General features: G+C 50.2%; 1 long non-coding RNA gene across 2 annotated transcripts; it reads right to left on the reverse strand.

Annotated features, from left to right (window-relative positions):
• Positions 1 to 21,981: 21,981 nt before the first annotated feature.
• LOC134433775 (uncharacterized) lies at positions 21,982 to 22,962 on the reverse strand. Of its 2 annotated transcripts, none has more exons than XR_010031716.1 (3): positions 22,875 to 22,962; positions 22,328 to 22,485; positions 21,982 to 22,206 (listed from the first exon to the last, which is right to left on the reverse strand). It is a non-coding gene; the product is annotated as an uncharacterized LOC134433775 (long non-coding RNA). The 2 variants fall into 2 exon arrangements; XR_010031717.1 differs by lacking the exon at positions 22,875 to 22,962 and adding an exon at positions 22,758 to 22,843.
• Positions 22,963 to 23,245: the final 283 nt, after the last annotated feature.

Consider the following 23,245-nt stretch of genomic DNA (forward strand, 5'->3'; position numbering starts at 1 on the left):
CCACCAGGATAACTCAAAAGCTGCAAACACCTTATATCAATCTAGGAAGAGCATCTAGACCCCAAGTACATCCCACATTACAAATTTCAACTCCCCATGGTTTGTCCTATTGCAGCAGGCCAGGCGGCAGGGCAAAAGAGCCCCGGGACAAATATGTGCAGACACCCGTGACACGGAACGTGACCAACAGGGGGACGTGAAACACAACACATCATGCTTGCGGTGAGGGCCTCGAGGGAAGAGGGCAAAAGGGACCCCAAAGACACAGCAGGTAACAGGCACACGGGACAACACCAAACAGACCGGAGCTGTTCTGCACTGCCCGCCTAAAAGCTGCCATCAAAAGTAGAGTCTCTCCCTTCATTTGTCCTAACATGCCCTTGGACAAGATTGCTTCTGCCTCCGCTATTTGTTAAATCTGGCCCAAAAACTCCCAATCTGCTACACTCCCATCTCCAGGCCAAGGCCCCCAACTTATCTTTTGGATGATGAGTGATGGCAATCCACATTGGTCCTGAAATGAGTCTGCCTCGGAGGGCCCCTGATAGCCCGTTAGCCTCTTGGTCAGCTACAATAAAGAAAACCAAAACAAAAGTATGAGTCCAGAATTATGGGGGACATATCCCAGCCAGTCAGCTACTTGCCCTCTCCTGAGTGTGCCTGGCTCCCTGAGGCTCCAGCTTCATCCTGATTCCAAGGCTGTGGCCTTCATTAGGGGTGGCACCTGGGTTAGAGAAAGGCAAAGTTAAATGGCATTGCTGTGAGTGCAGTGGATGACCTTGTGTGCTGCGAGACATGGGAATGCCTCTGCTAAGCTTCTGAACAGCCTTGTGTGGGAGGGCCCTCAAATAAACACCCTTTCTCACCCTGCTGCCTGCAAACCCCCTCCCAAGACCTCCTAACTCGATACCTGATCACCCGCCCTCTCCTAGTCACAATCCTCAACTCACCTGAAGCTTCAATCTCAAACATCATCCTTGACACTGGGCAGACCTCTCTTGCAACATGATCAATCCGCTGAAATATTGTTGTACTTGAGAGCTGAGCAATAAGAACCACTTCTCTCCGCTGCTGACCTTGGCTGCTGGTATCCAGATTGACTTCCTAAAAAGAAAGACAAAGAACAGTGCGGTAACACAGTCACCATACACACTTCTGCTGCAGAGACAAATGGGGCCTCACCTGCTCGGGGCAATCCCCTCAACGGGATGGGGCCCTCTGGCACCGATTTAATCCATCTCAATCTGAAAAAAAAAGGTAGGACAAGAGTCAAACTGTTGCAGGATAACTGAGGAGCTCCAGATATCCTGTGTCCATCTACAAATCCCACCTAGAGTCCAACTACACCCCACATTACACATTCCAAGTCCCCGGGATTTCTACTATTGCACCAGGCTATGCGGCAGGGCAGAGCACCTCCGGCTCATAGGTGTGCTGACACCCGTGACACAGGACAGACAGGACAGGACAGACAACGGGGGCACAACAGGAACAGAAATCTCTTGGCAAGGAAAATGGTTGCAAGGACTGAGAGAATGCAAAAGGAGATGACTGAGTTCAAACTGACGGTCAGCTGATGAGGCTCAGAGAACCCTGGAGGAAGAAGATGCTAACTGAAGGATTTATTCCAAGAACAGCAAAGATCGATGCCTAGGAATCCTATGCTCAGAATCCTCTGCCTGCCCTCACATTCTTACAAGTCCTAATCCACCAAAATGGATCCAGGTGGGGCACAGCTGTCCGGACAGCTCAGAACAAGACCTGGCAAGACACCTGACTGGATGCTTCCAAAGAGAGAAGAGAGTCTGATGCCTGTCTGAGCTCCCCAGTCAAAAGTTCTGTGGCCGGGCTGCCAGGCCAGGGAATGCAGAGATCACAGATGCTAACAAGGATGCCAAGGTTTCTGACAGGCCCCCCTAAGGTAAAAGACATGGCATACACAAACAACACATAATGCACAACAGACAAAGGACATGAGACACACCGGGACTGCTCTGCCCTGCGCACCACAGCACTGTGATCAACAGTGAGACATGGCTTTTATGGGGCGTAAGGGGCCACTTCATGAACACCGCCCACCTCCAAATCGGACTCAAAAACCCCTCCCAGTAATTCCCAAACCAGCACCATGCCTTCATCCCCTCTGTGGGTCACAGCCCTCTACTTATCTCTCAGACATCTGGGGATGCCAGTCCGTCTCAGGTGCAGAGAAAGGCCACCTCGTCAGCTGGGAAGGTCCTGCTGGCACCGGGCTGGTGTCTCTCAAACAGCTAGATTAAAGAGAACCAAACATCAGTGCCTGACCTTGGCACCGCATCGGCCAAAACCCCACCACTCTGCTACTCACCGCGCTCCTAAGAAGGCCCGGCACCTCCTAACCCTGACCCTCTGCCACACCTGGAATGCATCTGCACCTGAAAGAAAGTTAGAACATATGTCAAACACCACCAGGATAACTCAAAAGCTGTAAACACCTTATGTCAATCTAGGAAGAGCATCTAGAGCTCAAGTACATCCCACATTACAAATTTCAACTCCCCATGGTTTGTCCTATTGCAGCAGGCCTAGTGGCAGGGCAAAAGAGCTCCAGCACAAAAATGGGCAGACACCTGTGACACAGAACGTGACCAACAGGGGGACATGAAACACAACACATCATGCTTGCGGTGAAGGCCTCGAGCGGAGAAGGCAAAAGGGACCCCAAAGACACAGCAGGTAACAGGCACATGGGACAACACCAAACAGACCGGAGCTGTTCTGCACTGCCCGCCTAAAAGCTGCCATCAAAAGTAGAGTCTCTCACTTCACTTGTCCTTACATGCCCTTGGACAAGATTACTTTGCCCTCCACTATTTGTTAAATCTGGCCCAAAAACTCCCAATCTGCTACACTCCCATCTCCAGGCCAAGGCCCCCAACTTATCTTTTGGATGATGAGTGATGGCAATCCACATTGGTCCTGAAATGAGTCTGCCTCGGAGGGCCCCTGATAGCCCGTTAGCCTCTTGGTCAGCTACAATAAAGAAAACCAAAACAAAAGTATGAGTCCAGAATTATGGGGGACATATCCCAGCCAGTCAGCTACTTGCCCTCTCCTGAGTGTGCCTGGCTCCCTCAGGCTCCAGCTTCATCCTGATTCCAAGGCTGTGGCCTGCATTAGGGGTGGTACCTGGGTAAGAGAAAGGCAAAGTTAAATGGCATTGCTGTGAGTACAGTGGATGACCTTGTGTGCTGCGAGACATGGGAATGCCTCTGCTAGGCTTCTGAACAGCCTTGTGTGAGGGGGCCCTCAAATAAACACCCTTTCTCACCCTGCTGCCTGCAAACCCCCTCCCAAGACCTCCTACCTGGATACCTGATCACCCTCTCTCTCCCAGTCACAACCCTCAACTCACCTGAAGCTTCAATCTCAAACATCATCCTTGACACTGGGCAGATCTCTCTTGCGACATGATCCATCTGCTGAAAAATTGTTGTTCTTGAGAGCTGAGCAATAAGAACCACTTCTCTCCGCTGCTCACCTTGGCTGCTGGTATCCAGAGTGACTTCCTAAAAAGAAAGACAAAGAACAGTGCGGTAACACAGTCACCACACACACTTCTGCTGCAGAGACAAATGGGGCCTCACCTGCTCGGGGCAACCCCCTCAACGGGATGGGGCCCTCTGGCACCGATTTAATCCATCTCAATCTGAAAAAAAAAATAGGACAAGAGTCAAACTGTTGCAGGATAACTGAGGAGCTCCAGATATCCTGTGTCCATCTACAAATCCCACCTAGAGTCCAACTACACCCCACATTACACATTCCAAGTCCCCGGGATTTCTACTATTGCACCAGGCTATGCGGCAGGGCAGAGCAGCTCCGGCACATACGTGTGCTGACACCCGTGACACAGGACAGGCAGGACAGGACAAACAAAGCACACAACACACAGACAGAAATCTTCCGGCAACGAAAATGGTCGCAAGGACTGATAGAATGCAAAAGAACATGACCGAGTTGAAACTGATGGTGAGCTGATGAAGCTCAGAGAACCCTGGAGGAAGAAGGTAACTGAAGGATTTATTCCAAGAACAGCAAAGATCGATGCCTAGGAATCCTATGGTCAAAATCCTCTGCCTGCCCTCACATTCTTACAAGTCCTAATCCACCACAATGGATCCAGGTGGGGCATAGCTGTCCGGACAGCTCAGAACAAGACCTGACAAGACACCTGACTGGATGGTTCCAAAGAGAGAAGAGAGTCTGATGCCTGTCTGAGCTCCCCAGTCAAAAGTTTTGTGGCCTGGCTGCCAGGCCAGGGAATGCAGAGATCACAGATGCTAACAAGGATGCTAGGGTTTCTGACAGGCCCCCCTAAGGTAAAAGACATGGCATACACAAACAACACATAATGCACAACAGACAAGTGACACGAGACACACCGGGACTGCTCTGCCCTGCACACCGCAGCACTGGGATCAAAAGTGAGACGTGCCTTCTATGGGGCCTAAGGGGCCACTTCATGAACACCCCCCACCTCCAAATCGGACTCAAAAACCCCTCCCAGTAATTCCCAAACCAGCACCATGCCTTCATCCCCTCTGTGGGTCACAGCCCTCTACTTATCTCTCACACATCTGGGGATGCCAGTCCGTCTCAGGTGCAGAGAAAGGCCACCTCGTCAGCTGGGAAGGTCCTGCTGGCACCGGGCTGGTGTCTCTCAGATAGCTAGATTAAAGAGAACCAAACATCAGTGCCTGACCTTGGCACCGCATCGGCCAAAACCCCACCACTCTGCTACTCACCGCGCTCCTAAGAAGGCCCGGCACCTCCTAACCCTGACCCTCTGCCACACCTGGAATGCATCTGCACCTGAAAGAAAGTTAGAACATATGTCAAACACCACCAGGATAACTCAAAAGCTGCAAACACCTTATGTCAGTCTAGGAAGAGCATCTAGAGCTCAAGTACATCCCACATTACTAATTCCAACTCCCCAGGGCTTGTCCTATTGCAGCAGGCCTGGCGGCAGGGCAGAACAGCTCCGGCACAAATATGTGCGGACACCCGTGACACGGAACGTGACAAACAGGGGAACGAGAACCACGAGACATCATGCTTGTTTTGAGGGCCTCTAAGGGGAGAAGGCAAAAGGCATGCCAAAGACACACTAGTAAACACGGCACAGTGGACAACATGACACAGACCGGAGCTGTTCTGCGCTGCCCGCCTGAAAGCTGCCATCAAAAGTAGAGCCTCTCCCTTTAGCTGTCCTAAGAGGCCCTTGGACAAGATTGCATTCCCCTCTGCTCATTTTTAAATTTGGCCCAAGAACTCCAAATCTGCTACTCTCCCATCTCCAGGCAGTGGCCCCCGACTTATCTTTTCAATCATGGGTGATGGGAATCCATGTTGCACCTGAAATAAGTCTGCCTCCGAGGGCCTCGTAAGGGCCTGCGTGCCTCTCGGTCAGCTACAATAAAGAAAACCAAAAGCAAAGTGCGAGTCCAGAGTTATGTGGGCCAAATCCCAGCAAGGCAGCTACTTGCCCTCTCCTGAGTGGGCCTGGCTCCCTCAGGCTCCAGCTTCATCCTGACTCCAAGGCTGCGGCCTTTATTGAGAATGGCAACTGGGTTAAACAAAGGGAATGTTGAATGGCATTCCTGTGACTGCAGTGGATGACCTTGTGTGAGAAAGACAGGAAAATGCCGCTGCTATGCTTCTGAAAACCTTGGGTGGGGGAGCCCTGAAATAAACACCCTTTCACACCCTGCTGCCTACAAACACCCCCCCCCAAGAACTCCCAACTGGATACCTACTCACCCTCACTTCACCTACTCTCAATTCTCAAATCCCCTGAAGCCCCAATCGCACGCATCTTCTTGGACACAGGGACGATCCCTCTTATGACATGATTAATCTGCTGAAAAATGTACTGGAGTTGACACACCCTGGAATCTGTGAAAGCTACCCTCCTACTAAAAACAATGGAAGAAAAAAAAAAAAAAAAACCAAACACAAGAACAAAACCAGAAACTACAAACGTACTTTACCCCCCCAAAACACGAAACTCAAAACCACAAACCTAAATACTCCCTGTATTCCATGGCATTTTCTTCACTGTATTTCCCAAGCCTCTGTTACTTTAGATGCCCAGAAACACCTGCTGAAAATGAGCTGAGATAAGCTAAAAGAGACTCTTCACTGAAATGAGAGGAGAGCTCTTACCCCAGCAGTTCCCAGGGAGGGAATGAAGGCCCCCAACCAAGGCTGGGGTTAATATACCCCTGATAGTGCCCGCCTCTCGTTCCCATGATGCCCTGGAAAAGGGAGGGGACTAATCCCACCGGGTATAAAAGCCCTCAGAAGAGCTGCAGCAGTTTAGCTCCTCTGACTCAGATTCAAGAGGAGCAAAAGGCTTGTTAAAGAAGAAAGCTCTTCATAGAAAAAATAGTGCTTTCCATTTTCACAGTGACTACTGGCAGCAGAAGAACAGAAAACTGGTAAGACATTAAACTTTTTCTTAAGGTTACATAGATAGATACATTGGGTGATATGCTGCTGCCTTACATAATTAGTCTTTGGTAATTGCTAAGTAGAACATCATGTAGGACAAAGTAGGGTGGAGAAGAATGATAATGACGTAAATAGTCTAAGTCTCATTGGGACTCCTAATTAGGCCTAACTGCATTAGAAATAAAAATGAGGAAAAAAAACCTCCTGGGTGGCTTATGTGTTAAGTACACGCCGGGCTTGCTCTTCTCTAAGATACCTGCTCCAAAGGCACGGAAAAAAAGTGGCCAGAAATGAATACTTAAATCCTAAAAATGCTGAAAAAGACACAGCTTTCTTCAAGTGAACCCATAAAAATTAGACAGCGGGGCAGTTAGGTCCACTGAAACTGATAACATGACAAATAAACTGATTCTACCCTATAATTCGTTCTCCAAAAATATTGTGAAACGAAGGGTTCTCCTCAATTTAAATCCCTCAAGCAATGAAAAAACAGATTTTTTTCTGTCAATCAAAACCCTTAACAATGAGGGACAGCTGGGGAAGGTTTGCAGGAGGCATTTAAGACTCACAAAGCCACCTGACTTTGGGGTGGTGACGGCTTGTGTCTGTGAGACGTCTGGCGCGAGGCACGTTTTTCAGCAAGCGGCCGGCCCCTCTGGTCCGTAGACCTCTGAACACGGGTGCTGGCCCTTTTCCCTAGCAATGACAGCTAACTAACTCAGGTTCGAGATGGCAATTTGCATGAGGCACTTGGCACTACCAAAGTACCTTGAGGTGTCCCTGGTGCCAGCTGGAATCTGGAAGGCATGCTTCACAAAATAGAATTTCAGCAGACACCGCACCGCTCCGGGCTACAGGCCCGTGAACGCAAACACTGGCCCTTTCCCCTGGCAAACGAAACTCACCTGCCCGGGTTGGTTCAGAGGAGGCGCTTGGGACTGACTACGCGGCCTGATTTTGCAGAGGTGCTGGGGTGGGCTTGAGAGGCATCCTGTGCCATGCGAAATATGAGGAGCCGGCTGGGCACTCGTGGCGGCTGAGTCCTTACCAAAAATGCCACCCCGTTTCCTAGGTAAACAAAACTAACCGTTCCGGGTTCCTGGTGTCCCTTTGCAGGAGGCACCAGTTATTGTTAATGCAGCCTGAGTGTTCACTACTGCCGGCTTGGGTCTGCAAGGCATCTGGTGCAATGCAGAATTTTAGGAGCCAAACAGCCGCTCCAGGCCGCGGGCACCCAAACACCAAAGCAAGGTCTTTTCCCTGGAAAGAAAATGCAACAGACTACGTTCCTGATGGCAGATTGCAGGAGCGCCTTAAGACGCTCAAACCAGCCTGACCTGCAAGTTGTGCCAGCTTACGACCTGGAAGCATCCTGTGCAATAGGGAATTTCAACAGGCAGCGGAACACGCTGGGCCTGAGGCGCCTGAAAAAAAATGCTGACCCGTTGCCCTGGGAAACAACGCTCAACGGCGCAGGGTCCTGATGGCAGACTCCGGGAGACGCTGGGCGCTGTCAAAGTAGCCTGACTTTGCAGTGGTGGCAGCTAGAGTCCGGGAGGCAACCTCTGCAATGCAGAAGTTCAGCAGGCGATGGGCCTCTCCGGACAACAGGCCCCTCAACACGGAGACCGGCCTTTTCCCCTATCAATCCACACTCACCGGATCACGTTCCAGATGGCAGATTACAGAAGCCACTTAGCGCTGTGAAACCAGCTAGAGTTGGAACTGATTCCACCTGAGGTCTAGGGGGCACCTGCGCAAGGCAAAAGGTGAGTAGGCGGACGGCCCCTAGGACCTGAACACAATAGGCAGCCCTTTACACAGGGAAGTGTAACTCACCGGCCGAGGTTCCTGATGGCAGACGGCAGGAGACGCGTGCTGAAGAAAAAGCAGCTGGAGTTGGAACTCGTGCCACCTTGGCTCGAAGAGGCATATTTGGCAATACAGAAATTTCAGCAGGCAGCCAGCAACTCCGGGCAAGGCCTCCTGAACACCAATGCTGGCCCTTTCCCAGAAGAAGACAACTCAGCATCCCAGGTTCCTGATGGAATATTGCTGGAGCCATTTGGGACCCTCAAACGAGACTGACTGTACGGTGGTGGCAGCTTGGGTCTGGGAGCCATCCTGCGCAATGCAGAATTTTAGCCGGCTGATGGTCACGAAGGGCCCCTGGGCCCTGAATGTGAACACCAGCCCTTTTCTCAGGTAAGCGTGACTCAGCTGCCAGGTTCCTGATGGGAGATAGGAGACACGTGCCGAGGCCAAAGCAGCTAGTATTGGGACAGGGGCCAACTGGGTCTGGGAGGCAGATTGGGAAATGCAGAAGTTCAGAAGGCAAACAGCCGGCCACTCCGGGCCAAACGCCCCTGAACACTAATACATACCCTTTTCCCAGGTAAAGAAAACCGAGCAACCCGGGTTCCTGATTTCAAATTGCTGGAGGCGCTTGGGAGTCTCAAACCGTCTCGACTCGGCACCTATGGCAACTTGTATCTGGGAGGCATCCTGCGCAATGCGGAATTTCGGGAGCTAGCCGTCCACTAAGGGCCCCCGGCCCCTGAACAGGAACGCCAGCCCATTTCTCAGGGAAGCGTTACTCAGCCACCCGGGTTCCGGATGGCAGATGGCAGGAGACACGTGCCGAGGGAAAAGGAGCTGGACTTGGAACTGGTGCCGGCTTGGGTCTGGGAGGCACATTTGGCAATGCAGAATTTCAGCAGGCAGTCAGCCGCTCGAGGCAAGGCCTCCTGAACAACGCCAGCCCTGTCCCAGAAGAAGAAAACTCAGCAGCCCAGGTTCCTGATGGAATATTGCTGGAGCTATTTGGGACCCTCAAACCAGCCTGACTAGGCGGCGGTGGCAGCTTGGGTCCGGGAGGGATCCTGTGCAACACAGAATTTCACCAGACAGCCGTCCACAAAGGGCCCCTGCGCCCTGGACACAAATGCCACCCGTTACCCCAGGTAAGTGTAACTCACCAGCTCGGGTTCTTCATGGAAGATTGCTGGGGACATTCTGAACCTTCAAACCAGCCTGACTTTGCGGTGCAGGCAGCTAGGGTCTGGGAGGCATACTGTGCGATGCAGAATTTCAGATGGCAGACAGCCAGCCCCTCTGGACCAGAGGCTCCTAAACACTAGTGCTGTCCCTTTTCCCAGGTAAGCAAAACTCAGCCCCCCAGGTTCCTTGTTGCAGATTAGTGGAGGCACTTGGGACTCTCAAATGAGCTCGACGCGAGTGAGGTGGCAGCTTTGGTCGGGGAGGCATCCTGAGCAATGCAGAACTTCAGCAGGCAGACAGCCGGCCGCTCCGGGCCACGGGATCCTTAAAATTAGTCCTGTCCCTTTTCCCAGATAAGGAAAACTCAGCCACCCAAGTTCCTGGTGGCATATTGTTCGAGGCGCTTGGGACTCTCAAAAAGATCAACTAGGCACAGGTGGCAGCTTGGGGCTGGGACGCATCCAGACCAATGCAGAATTTCAGGACACAGCAGGCCACTAAGGGCCCGGGACACCAATGCTGCCCATTACACAGGGAAGTGTAACTCAGCAGCTCAGGTTCCTGAAGGAAGATTGCTGGAGCCACTTGAGACTCCCAAACCAGCTTGACTTTGCGGTGGTGGCAGCTGGGGTGCGGGAGGCATCCTCCCCAATGCGGAATTTCACCAGGCGGCCGGCCGCTAAGGGCCCCTGGGCACTGGACAAAAATGCCGCCCATTACGCAGGGAAATGTAACCCAACCACCCGGGTTCCTGATGGCAGATGGCAGGAGACACGTGCCGAGGACAAAGCAGCTGGAGCTGGAACTGGTGCCGGCTTCGGTCTGGGAGGCACGTTTGGCAAAGCAGAAATATCAGCAGGCAGCCAGCCAATCTAGTCAGGGCCTCCTGAACACAAATGCCAGCCCTGTCCCAGAAGAAGAAAACTCAGCACCCCAAGTTGCTGATGGGAGATTGCTGAAGCCATTTGGGAGCCTCAAAGCCTCCTCACTCTGCAGCGGTGGCAGCTTGGGTCAGGGTGGCATCCTGCGTAATGCAGAAATTCAGCACACAGCAGGTCACTAATGGCCCCTGGGCCCTGAAAAAAGATGCTGCCCTTTACACAGGGAAGTGTAACTCACCAGCTCAGGTTCTTGATGGCAGATTTCTGGGGCCATTTGGGACCCTCAAACCAGCCTGACTCTGCGGTGGAGGCACCTTGGTCCGGCAGGCATCCTGCGCAATGCGGAATTTCAGCAGGCAGACAGCCACTCCAGGCAAGACCTCCGGAACACCACTGCCAGCCCTTTCCCAGAAGAAGAAAACTCAGCAGCCCAGGTTCCTGATGGCATATTGCTATAGGAGCTTGGGAGTCTCAAACAAGTTCGACTCAGGTGAGGTGGCAGCCTGGGTCTGGGAGGGATCCTGCGCATTGCAGAATTTCAGAATGCAACCGGCCACTAAAGGCCCCTGGGCCCTGTATACCAATAATGCCCTTTACACAGGGAAGTGGAACTCACCAGCTCCGGTTCCAGATGTCAGATTGGTGGAGCCATTTGGGACCCTCAAAGCAGCCTGACTTTTAGGTGGTGGCAGCTTGGGTCCGGGAGGCATCCTGTGCAATGTGAAATTTCAGCAGACATCCGGCCACTCCTGTCCCCAGCCTCCTGAAGACACATGCTGACCCTTTACCCAGGTGAGCAAAACTCAACCCCCAAGTTCCTGGTGGCAGATTGGTGGAGGCGCTTGGGACTCTCAAACGAGCTCGACTCGGCTGAGGTGGCAGCTTGGGTCTGGGAGGCATCCTGCGCAATGCGGAATTTCAGAAAGCAGTCGGCCACTAAGGACCCCTGGGCCCTGAAAACCAAAGCCGCCCTTTAGATAGGGAAGTGTAACTCACCAGCTCAGGTTCCTGATGTCAGATTGGTGGAGCCATTTGAGACCCTCAAACCAGCCTGACTTTGCGGTGGTGGCAGCTTGGGTCTGGGAGGCATCCTGCGCAATGTGAAATTTCAGCAGACAGCTGGCCACACCGGTCCACAGGCTCCTTAACACTACTGCTGACCCTTTACCCAGGTCAGCAAAACTCACCCCCCAGGTTCCGGGTTCCAGATTGCTGGAGCAGCTTTTGACTCTCAAACGAGTTCGACTCGGCTGAGGTAGCAGCTTGGGTCTTGGAGGCATCCTGCGCAAGGTGCAATTTCACAAGGCAGTCAGCCACTAAGGCCCCTGGGCCCTGAAAACCAAAGCCGCTCTTTAGACAGGGAAGTGTAACTCTCCAGCTCAGGTTCCTGATGTCAGATTGCTGGAGCCATTTGGGACCCTCAAACCAGCCTGACCTTGCGGTGATGGCAGCTTGGGCCCGGGAGGAATCCTGCACAATGTGAAATTTCAGAAGACAGCTGGCCACACCGGTCCACAGGCTCCTTAACACTACTGCTGACCCTTTACCCAGGTGAGCAAAACTCAACCCCCAAGTTCCTGGTGGCAGATTGGTGGAGGCGCTTGGGACTCTCAAACCAGCTCGACTCGGCTGAGGTGGCAGCTTGGGTCTGGGAGGCATCCTGCGCAATGCGGAATTTCAGAAAGCAGTCGGCCACTAAGGACCCCTGGGCCCTGAAAACCAAAGCCGCCCTTAAGACAGGGAAGTGTAACTCACCAGCTCAGGTTCCTGATGTCAGATTGGTGGAGCCATTTGAGACCCTCAAACCAGCCTGACTTTGCGGTGGTGGCAGCTTGGGTCTGGGAGGCATCCTGCGCAATGTGAAATTTCAGCAGACAGCTGGCCACACCGGTCCACAGGCTCCTTAACACTACTGCTGACCCTTTACCCAGGTCAGCAAAACTCACCCCCCAGGTTCCTGGTTCCAGATTGCTGGAGCCGCTTTTGACTCTCAAACGAGTTCGACTCGGCTGAGGTAGCAGCTTGGGTCTTGGAGGCATCCTGCGCAAGGTGCAATTTCACAAGGCAGTCAGCCACTAAGGCCCCTGGGCCCTGAAAACCAAAGCCGCTCTTTAGACAGGGAAGTGTAACTCTCCAGCTCAGGTTCCTGATGTCAGATTGCTGGAGCCATTTGGGACCCTCAAACCAGCCTGACCTTGCGGTGACGGCAGCTTGGGCCTGGGAGGAATCCTGCACAATGTGAAATTTCAGCAGACAGCTGGCCACACCGGTCCACAGGCTCCTTAACACTACTGCTGACCCTTTCCCCAGGTCAGCACAACTCACCCCCCAGGTTCCTTGTTGCAGATTGGTGAAGGAGCTTGGGACTCTCAAACAAGCTCGACTCAGGTGAGGTGGCAGCTTGGGACTGGGAGGCTTCCTGGACAATGCAGAATTTCAGCAGACAGCCCGTCACTAAGGGCCCCTGGGCCCTAAAAACCAATGCCGCCCTTTACACAGGGAAGTGTAACTCACCAGCTCAGGTTCCTGATGGCAGATTGCTGGGGCCATTGGGGATCCTTAAACCAGCCTGACTTTGCGGTGGTGGCAGCTTGGGTCTGGGAGGCTTCCTGCACCATGTTAAATTTCCCCAGGCAACCGCCCACTCCCGTCCCCAGGCTCCTGAACACTAATGCTGACCCTTTCCCCCAGGTAAGCAAAACTCAGACGCCCAGGTTCCTTGTTGCAGATTGCTGGTGGTGCTAGGGACTCTCAAATGAGCTCGACTTGGCTGAGGTGGCAGCTTACGTCTGGGAGGCATCCTGTGCAATGCGGTATTTTAGAAGGCACACAGACAGCCACTTCAGCCCACAGGCTCTTTAAAAGTAATGATGACCCTTGCCCCAGCTAAGCAAAACTCAGGCCCCCAGGTTCCTTGTTGCAGATTGGTGGAGGCGTTTGGGACTCTCAAACAAACTCGACTCGGCTGAGGTGGCAGCTTCGGTCTGGGAGGCATCCTGCGCAATGCGGAATTTCAGCAGACAGTAGGCCGCTACGGGCCCCTGGGCACTGGACACAAATGCCGCCCATTGCACAAGGAAGTGTAACTCATCTTCCAGGTTCCTGATGGCAGATGGCAGGAGATAGGTGCCGAGGCAAAAGCACCTGCAGTTACCACTGGGGCCAGCTTGAGTCTGGGAGGCACATTTGGCAATGCAGAATTTGCGCAGACAGCCAGCCGCTTCAGCTGAGGACTCCTTAACACCAATGCCAACCCTTTCCAAGAAGAAGAAAACTCAGACGCCCAGGTTCCTGATGGAAGATTGCTGGAGCCATTTGGGACCCTCAAAGCAGCCTGACTCTGCGGTGGTGACAGCTTGGGTCTGGGAGGCATCCTGCACAATGCAGAATTTCAGCAGACAGCCAGCTGCTCCGGTCCCCAGGCTCCAGAACACTACTGCTGACCCTTTCCCCAGGAAAGCAAAAGCCAGCATCCCAAGTTCCTGGTGGCATATTGCTGGAGGAGCTTGCGACTCTCAAAATAGTTCGACTCAGGTGAGGTGGCAGCCTGGGTCTGGGAGGCATCCTGCGCAATGCGGAATTTCAGAAGGCAGCCGGCCACTAAGGGCCCCCGGGCCCTGTATACCAATACTGCCCTTTACACAGGGAAGTGTAACTCACCAGCTCCAGTTCCTGATGTCAGATTGCTGGAGCCATTTGGGACCCTCAAACCAGCCTTCCTTTTCGGTGGTGGCACCTTGGGTCTGGGAGGCATCCTGCGCAATGTGAAATTTCAATAGACAGCCGGCCACACCTGTCCCCAGGCTCCTGAAGACACATGCTGACCCTTTGCCCAGGTAACCAAAACTCAGCCCCCAGGTTCCTGGTGGCAGATTGCTCAAGGCGCTTGGAACTCTCAAATGAGCTCGACTCCGCTTAGGTGGCAGCTTGGGTCTGGGAGGCATCCTGCACCATGTTAAATTTCAGCAGGCAGCCACCCACTCCCATCCCCAGGCTCCTGAAAACTAATGCTGACCCTTTCCCCCAGGTAAGCAAAACTCAGACGCCCAGGTTCCTTGTTGCAGATTGCTGGTGGTGCTAGGGACTCTCAAATGAGCTCGACTTGGCTGAGGTGGCAGCTTATGTCTGGGAGGCATCCGGTGCAATGCGGTATTTCAGAAGGCACACAGACAGCCACGCCAGCCCACAGGCTCTTTAAAAGTAATGATGACCCTTGCCCCAGCTAAGCAAAACTCAGGCCCCCAGGTTCCTTGTTGCAGATTGGTGGAGGCGTTTGGGACTCTCAAACAAACTCGACTCGGCTGAGGTGGCAGCTTCGGTCTGGGAGGCATCCTGCGCAATGCGGAAATTCAGCAGACAGTAGGCCGCTACGGGCCCCTGGGCACTGGACACAAATGCCGCCCATTGCACAAGGAAGTGTAACTCATCTTCCAGGTTCCTGATGGCAGATGGCAGGAGATAGGTGCCGAGGCAAAAGCACCTGCAGTTACCACTGGGGCCAGCTTGAGTCTGGGAGGCACATTTGGCAATGCAGAATTTGCGCAGACAGCCAGCCGCTTCAGCTGAGGACTCCTTAACACCAATGCCAACCCTTTCCAAGAAGAAGAAAACTCAGACGCCCAGGTTCCTGATGGAAGATTGCTGGAGCCATTTGGGACCCTCAAAGCAGCCTGACTCTGCGGTGGTGACAGCTTGGGTCTGGGAGGCATCCTGCACAATGCAGAATTTCAGCAGACAGCCAGCTGCTCCGGTCCCCAGGCTCCAGAACACTACTGCTGACCCTTTCCCCAGGAAAGCAAAAGCCAGCATCCCAAGTTCCTGGTGGCATATTGCTGGAGGAGCTTGCGACTCTCAAAATAGTTCGACTCAGGTGAGGTGGCAGCCTGGGTCTGGGAGGCATCCTGCGCAATGCGGAATTTCAGAAGGCAGCCGGCCACTAAGGGCCCCCGGGCCCTGTATACCAATACTGCCCTTTACACAGGGAAGTGTAACTCACCAGCTCCAGTTCCTGATGTCAGATTGCTGGAGCCATTTGGGACCCTCAAACCAGCCTTCCTTTTCGGTGGTGGCACCTTGGGTCTGGGAGGCATCCTGCGCAATGTGAAATTTCAACAGACAGCCGGCCACACCTGTCCCCAGGCTCCTGAAGACACATGCTGACCCTTTGCCCAGGTAACCAAAACTCAGCCCCCAGGTTCCTGGTGGCAGATTGCTCAAGGCGCTTGGAACTCTCAAATGAGCTCGACTCCGCTTAGGTGGCAGCTTGGGTCTGGGAGGCATCCTGCACCATGTTAAATTTCAGCAGGCAGCCACCCACTCCCATCCCCAGGCTCCTGAAAACTAATGCTGACCCTTTCCCCCAGGTAAGCAAAACTCAGACGCCCAGGTTCCTTGTTGCAGATTGCTGGTGGTGCTAGGGACTCTCAAATGAGCTCGACTTGGCTGAGGTGGCAGCTTATGTCTGGGAGGCATCCGGTGCAATGCGGTATTTCAGAAGGCACACAGACAGCCACGCCAGCCCACAGGCTCTTTAAAAGTAATGATGACCCTTGCCCCAGCTAAGCAAAACTCAGGCCCCCAGGTTCCTTGTTGCAGATTGGTGGAGGCGTTTGGGACTCTCAAACAAACTCGACTCGGCTGAGGTGGCAGCTTCGGTCTGGGAGGCATCCTGCGCAATGCGGAAATTCAGCAGACAGTAGGCCGCTACGGGCCCCTGGGCACTGGACACAAATGCCGCCCATTGCACAAGGAAGTGTAACTCATCTTCCAGGTTCCTGATGGCAGATGGCAGGAGATAGGTGCCGAGGCAAAAGCACCTGCAGTTACCACTGGGGCCAGCTTGAGTCTGGGAGGCACATTTGGCAATGCAGAATTTGCGCAGACAGCCAGCCGCTTCAGCTGAGGACTCCTTAACACCAATGCCAACCCTTTCCAAGAAGAAGAAAACTCAGACGCCCAGGTTCCTGATGGAAGATTGCTGGAGCCATTTGGGACCCTCAAAGCAGCCTGACTCTGCGGTGGTGACAGCTTGGGTCTGGGAGGCATCCTGCACAATGCAGAATTTCAGCAGACAGCCAGCTGCTCCGGTCCCCAGGCTCCAGAACACTACTGCTGACCCTTTCCCCAGGAAAGCAAAAGCCAGCATCCCAAGTTCCTGGTGGCATATTGCTGGAGGAGCTTGCGACTCTCAAAATAGTTCGACTCAGGTGAGGTGGCAGCCTGGGTCTGGGAGGCATCCTGCGCAATGCGGAATTTCAGAAGGCAGCCGGCCACTAAGGGCCCCCGGGCCCTGTATACCAATACTGCCCTTTACACAGGGAAGTGTAACTCACCAGCTCCAGTTCCTGATGTCAGATTGCTGGAGCCATTTGGGACCCTCAAACCAGCCTTCCTTTTCGGTGGTGGCACCTTGGGTCTGGGAGGCATCCTGCGCAATGTGAAATTTCAACAGACAGCCGGCCACACCTGTCCCCAGGCTCCTGAAGACACATGCTGACCCTTTGCCCAGGTAACCAAAACTCAGCCCCCAGGTTCCTGGTGGCAGATTGCTCAAGGCGCTTGGAACTCTCAAATGAGCTCGACTCCGCTTAGGTGGCAGCTTGGGTCTGGGAGGCATCCTGCGCAATGTGAAATTTTAGCAGGCAGCCGGCCACTCCTCTCCCCAGGCTCCTGAAGACACATGCTGACCCTTTGCCCAGGTAAGCAAAACACAGCCCCCCAGGTTCCTTATTGCAGATTGGTGGTGGCGCTTGGGACTCTCAAACGAGCTCGACTCGGCTGAGGTGGCAACTTGGGTCTGGGAGGCATCCTGCGCAATGCGGAATTTCAGAAGGCAGTCGGCCACTAAGGGCCCCTGGGCCCTGAAAAACAGTGCTGCCCTGGACACAGGGAAGTGTAACTCACCTGCTCAGGTTCTTGATGGCAGATTTCTGGGGCCAGTTGAAACCTTCAAACCAGCCTGGCTCTGCGGTGGTGGCAGCTTGGGTCCGGCAGGCATCCAGTGCAATGTTAGATTTCAGCAGACAGCCGGCCACTCCTGTCCCCAGGCTCCTGAACACTAATGCTGACCCTTTCCACAGGTAAGCAAAACTCAGCCCCCCAGGTTCCTTGTTGCAGATTGGTGCAGGCGCTTGGGACTCTCAAACGAGCTCAACTCGGCTGAGGTGGCAGCTTGGGTCTCGGAGGCATCCTGCGCAATGTGAAATTTTAGCAGGCAGCCGGCCACTCCTGTCCCCAGGCTCCTGAAGACACATGCTGACCCTTTGCCCAGGTAACCAAAACACAGCCCCCCAGGTTCCTTATTGCAGATTGGTGGTGGCGCTTGGGACTCTCAAACGAGCTCGACTCGGCTGAGGTGGCAACTTGGGTCTGGGAGGCATCTTGCGCAATGCGGAATTTCAGAAGGCAGTCGGCCACTAAGGGCCCCTGGGCCCTGTACACAAATGCCGCCCTTGAGACAGGGAAGTGTAACTCACCAGCTCAGGTTCCTGATGGCCGATTGGTGAAGCCATTTCGGATCCTCAAACCAGCCTGACTTTGAGGTGGTGGCAGCTTGGGTCTGAGAGGCATCCTGCGCAATGGTGGACTTCAGCATGCAGACGGCCGTCCACTCCAGACCACAGGCCCCTGATCATTAGGGCGTACCCTTTCCCCACGTAAGCAAAAGTCAGCAGCCCAAGTTCCTGGTGGCAGATTGCTCAAGGCGCTTGGAACTCTCAAATGAGCTTGAGTCAGGTGAGGTGGCAGCTTGGGTCTGGGAGGCATCCTGCGCAATGTTAAATTCCAGCAGAAAGCCGGCCCCTCCAGTCCCCAGGCTTCTGAACACTAATGCTGACACTTTCCACAGGTAAGCAAAACTCAGCCCCCCGGGTTCCTTGTTGCACATTGCTGGTGGCGCTTGGGACTCTCAAAGAAGCTCGACTCAGCTGAGGTGGCAGTTTGGGTCTCGGAGGCGTCCTGTGCAATGCAGAAATTCAGCACAAAGCAGGTCAGTATGGGCCCTGGACACCAATGCTGCCCATTACACAGCAAAGCGTAACTCAGCTTGTCAGATTCCTGATGGCAGATGCCTGGAGAGAGGTGCCGAGGCAAAAGCACCTGGAGTTGCCGCTTGTGCCAGCTGGGGTGTGGGAGGCACATTTCGCAATACAGAATTTGAGCAGGCAGCCAGCCGCTTCATGGCCTCCTTAGCACCACTGCCAGCCCTTCCCCAGTAGAAGAAAACTCAGCAGCCCAGATTCCTGATGGAAGATTGCTGGAGCCATTTGGGACCCTCAAACCAGCCGGACTTTGCGGTGGCGGCAGCTTAGGTTTGGGAGGCATCCTGTGCAAGGTGAAATTTCAGCAGACAGCTGGCCACACCTTTCCCCAGGCTCCTGAACACAACTGCTGACCCTTTCCCCAGGTAAGCAAAAGTCAGCAGCCCAAGTTCCTGGTGGCATATTGCTGGAGGTGCTTGGGACTCTCAAACAAGGTGAAGGCAGGGAACGCGGCAAAAAAACAGGGCCGACCCACGCCAAAAACTCCTCTGAAATAAATGCCGCAAAACAACCAGGAAGAAGAAAAAAAACCCTCCTGCCTCTAACCTCATAGGATAAAAAAGAAAACAAAAACCAAAACCGAGTAAGTTCTTTTAAGAAATATTTAAATATTTTTACGAATATTTTTCATAATAATACTCACCTTTTTATTTACAATGTATATTGATGTATACTGTCTATTTATACATTTTATTTATAAATAAATTTATATTCTATATTACATCTATCCCTAATACCTAAATGTATTGATTTATTTTTATACATATTTTTACGTTGTAAGTGTTACAAAAGTAAAAATGCTAACAAAAATATATACTTACTTTCTTTAAAAAAATTACTCTGCCTCTACCCATATAAAAGCCAAAAAGAACCCCTTAAATTTATGTGTATTTAATTTTTTTAAAAATTATGTTTATTATATTTATATCCAAATTTATATTCACAATGTATATTGGTGTGTATAATGTTTAACTTTTCATTTTTAATGTCCGATTACTTTATAAATTTATTTTCTATTTTACATCTGTTAGTATTCCTTATATTTATTTATATATTTTTATTAATATCTTCATATATTTATTATTTATTTGTGTTAGGATTTTTACTTCTGTAACACTTTGAATTTTGAAAAATATTGAAATTCAGTTTAAAAAAAGGGGTTCTTTTTGGCTTTAATTTGAGACAGGATTTTTTTTTAATAATCTTTTTTTCAGGCTCATATTCACTTGTACATTTAAAATGTATACTAATGTATACTCTTATTTGTATTCTCCATTACATCTCTTCCTGATATTTATATTTACTTAAATAATCAAGATATATATTTGTCAATATTGATATATTTGATATTTCTATGTATATTTATAACAGTAATATCCATATTCATATTATTTATAATAAAAACCCTGCCTCTAACCCAGTAAGAACCAAAAAAAACCCCAACCCTTTCTTTTAAAAGATATTTAAATCTATATCCTTATGTTTTCATATTTATATTCACATTTGTATTTACAATGTATACTAATGTATATTGCTTACTTATACATTTATCTTTATCAATGTCAATTTATAAATAAATTTATATTCTATATTACATCTACTCCAAGCACTTATTTATATATTTTATACATATTTTGATATATTGATTATATATTCCTGTGTCAAGATTTGTACTTCTGTAACACTTATGTTATTTAAAATAAAACCCCTGCCTCTACTGAAATGAAAGCCAAAAAATTCCCTTTCCTTTAAAATATATTTACATATTTTTATATTTTTATTCCCATTTATAATTTATATTGCCATATAATGTTATTTATATTCTATATTACAAATCTGCATTTTACTTACTTATATTTATATTTTAGTTAAGATTCTCTTTATATAATTATTATATATTTCAAATTGCTGAACTATGAATATAAAGATTCACATTTTTATAATACTTATATTATTTAAAATGAAACTCCTGCCTATAACCAAATAAAAACCAAGGACACCCCTTTATTTAAACAATAGTTAAAATTCTATTCACATCTACAAATTTAATTTATTATACTTATAGATGTGATAGATTAGAGAGAATACCTTTTAATAAAAAAATAATAGATCTATTATTTTTATAATATGTATTTCTTTTACTTATATTTATTCATATTAAATGTTTATAGATATATAAATATGTAATTTATATACCGATATCTGGATTTCTACTTTTATATTATTTCTATTTATATTATTTATAAAAAAAAAACAGCCTATAACCTAAAAAAACCCCAAAAAATCTCCAATTTATTTTAACATTTTTATATTTACATTCTATATATATATATCTTTGTTTATATATATAATAGATTATATAATATATGGTATATAATTGTAACATAGTATATATCAATTAGTTTTACGTATTTATCTATTTGATTGCTAGATTTCTTTACCACTGTAATGTTATATTTATTTTTAAATTTATATTTATTTCTATTTTCATCTATATATTAGACCATATAAATTCATTAACCTGTCACATCAGAGCCATAAAAATACTGTACCTTTGTCAGCAGCAGTACGCAGCACAAGCTCATCCCATCGCAGCACAGCAAAATAAAACCTATTTCTATTACTAACAGAACAAACATCCCACAACATTGAACCCCAATAAAAACTGAAATAAACCAAACTGTAAATAACTGATAGTGGGATTTGAAAGTAGCCCTAAACCTCCGCACATTCTCATCATAAACTGCCTCCTACACCAATATCTCAAACACCCAAATACACCTTGAAAATGACACAGCTGCTAATAAAAACGCCCAGTAAAAATTCAAGCAAAGCAACTCACTACACTCAAAACTGTACAACTGACCCTAAACATTACTAAAAAAAAACCTCTACCTTTATGCACAAATAATAACATATAATCTATAAAAGCTATTTGACAAAATTAAAAAAATATTAAAACCATGAAAATAAAAAATCTAAATTATTAAAATACTAAAAAATACCACGAACTCAATTAAAAAAATATTGCCTATAACACCCCACCATATAAATGCCCCTGTCCCAAAAAATATAAATAAAAAAAACTATCAAACCAGAAAGAAATCAGAACTTAGGAACACCAAAACCATAGCGTCCAAAAAGTCACACCACATCCCTTATCATACACCAACTACAAACAACATAAAACAATACAACGAGTTCTTAAAAACCACCTTAAAACCACTACATTGAAAAACATTTCAAAAATTAAAAACTGCATTTAACAAAAGCCCTCTAATAAATTCACACCCAAAACTCCAGCAGCCCAGCTGGCCCTACCAAAGCTCTAGGTTTATACATACAGTAAACAAAACCAAAATCGCAGTAATACCTATCAGAAGTCTATGAAAGAAACCTATTGAAATTACTCCTACCTCAAATACAAACCAACCCATCCAAAGTCAGCTTCACTCAAAAAACAATCTACACAGAGTTAATAACAGCAAGAAATAGAACAACACACCATATACGACCAATTAATATAATAGTTTAAAAAACAAAAAGAAAAAAAAGTGTTTTTTTTTCTTCACTAACTTCTTTTATTAGCTAGAACAAAGGCTTTTGCCAGGACTGTAACAACAACTCCTTCTTCTTCTGAAAGGTCCCTTCTCATTCCCAAATTCCTTACAACTTCGGAGTTTAAATCCAAGCAAAAAAGCAAAATTCGTGCACTTGTACGTTCGATGCTACTGTCAGATTCTCTGTTTCCCTCCACATCTTCTTACATTTTCAGTCTTCACGCTGTCCTGCCGTGATGAGTTGACAAAAGATTTTGGTAAATGTTAAGAGAGGATTTCCCTCCCTCCCCAGAACTGGGTTCCTCAGCGCATTTCACTCAATCCCAAACCGGCAATGATGCACGCTCACCTGAAACAGGGGAATAAATCTGTAAAGGTCACTAAATAAATAAAAGCGCATCCCCATTGTTCCAGCACTCAGCAGCCCATGCGGCCAAGGTCAGAGCTCTCTGCTCACCGAGGACACAGCAACCAGCACGGACCTTTCTCCCACTGTCCAGCACAGACCTGCAAAGGCAGAGGGGAGTTTACAGAGACCGGGACGCGGCGGGACGGGACGGGACGGGCGCCCGGCCCGACCTTCCAAAGCTGTCGGCAGCGAGGGCGGGGAGCGCCACGGCCCCGCTCCGCCGCCTGCCCGGGGCCGCCCCGCCGGGATTGTCCGGCCCACGGTCGCTCCCAGAGCCTGGAGCGGGGCGGGCGCGGGCTCGGGGGCTGCCGCCCTGTTCCGATGCCGCTCGCCTGCCCCCGTCCGCTGCCCCGGAGCGCTACGACCGCACCTCCGCCGCCCGCCGAAACCGGTCCCGCCGGGCCCCCCCCGCCGCGGCCATTCTTCTCGGCCATCGCGTCCCTTTGCACTCCCGAATGTCCTTCCCCCGTCCCCGCCATTTACAGACCCTGGCCCGACCACCGCAAGCTCCCGCCCCTCGCCCTTCCCTCGCTCGGCAGCGGCGTCCTTGCCCCGCCCCCGGCACTCAGCGGCGAGGGGCAGGGCGCTGGCTCGGGGGATGCGATCCCGCTCTGTGGCCACAGGGGGGCAGATTTACAGGGGTGTGCGATTTCCCCGCCCATTTCGCCGCCATCCTGAGAAGGTCAAAGAAAGTCCGCAACATTCACGACGTGCCCTTCCCAAGCTGGCGAGTGAAAGAGGACCCTCGGAAGAGATAGGCGATTAGGCAGATGCCTGTCAGCAACCCGCCTAAATACGGACGCCCGCAGCGCTGCTGACCACATAGTCCGTGTCTTAGACACTAAAAATGCCACATGA

The sequence above is a fragment of the Melospiza melodia genome, unplaced genomic scaffold (assembly GCF_035770615.1).
Source record: "Melospiza melodia melodia isolate bMelMel2 unplaced genomic scaffold, bMelMel2.pri scaffold_253, whole genome shotgun sequence".
Lineage (NCBI taxonomy): Eukaryota > Metazoa > Chordata > Aves > Passeriformes > Passerellidae > Melospiza > Melospiza melodia.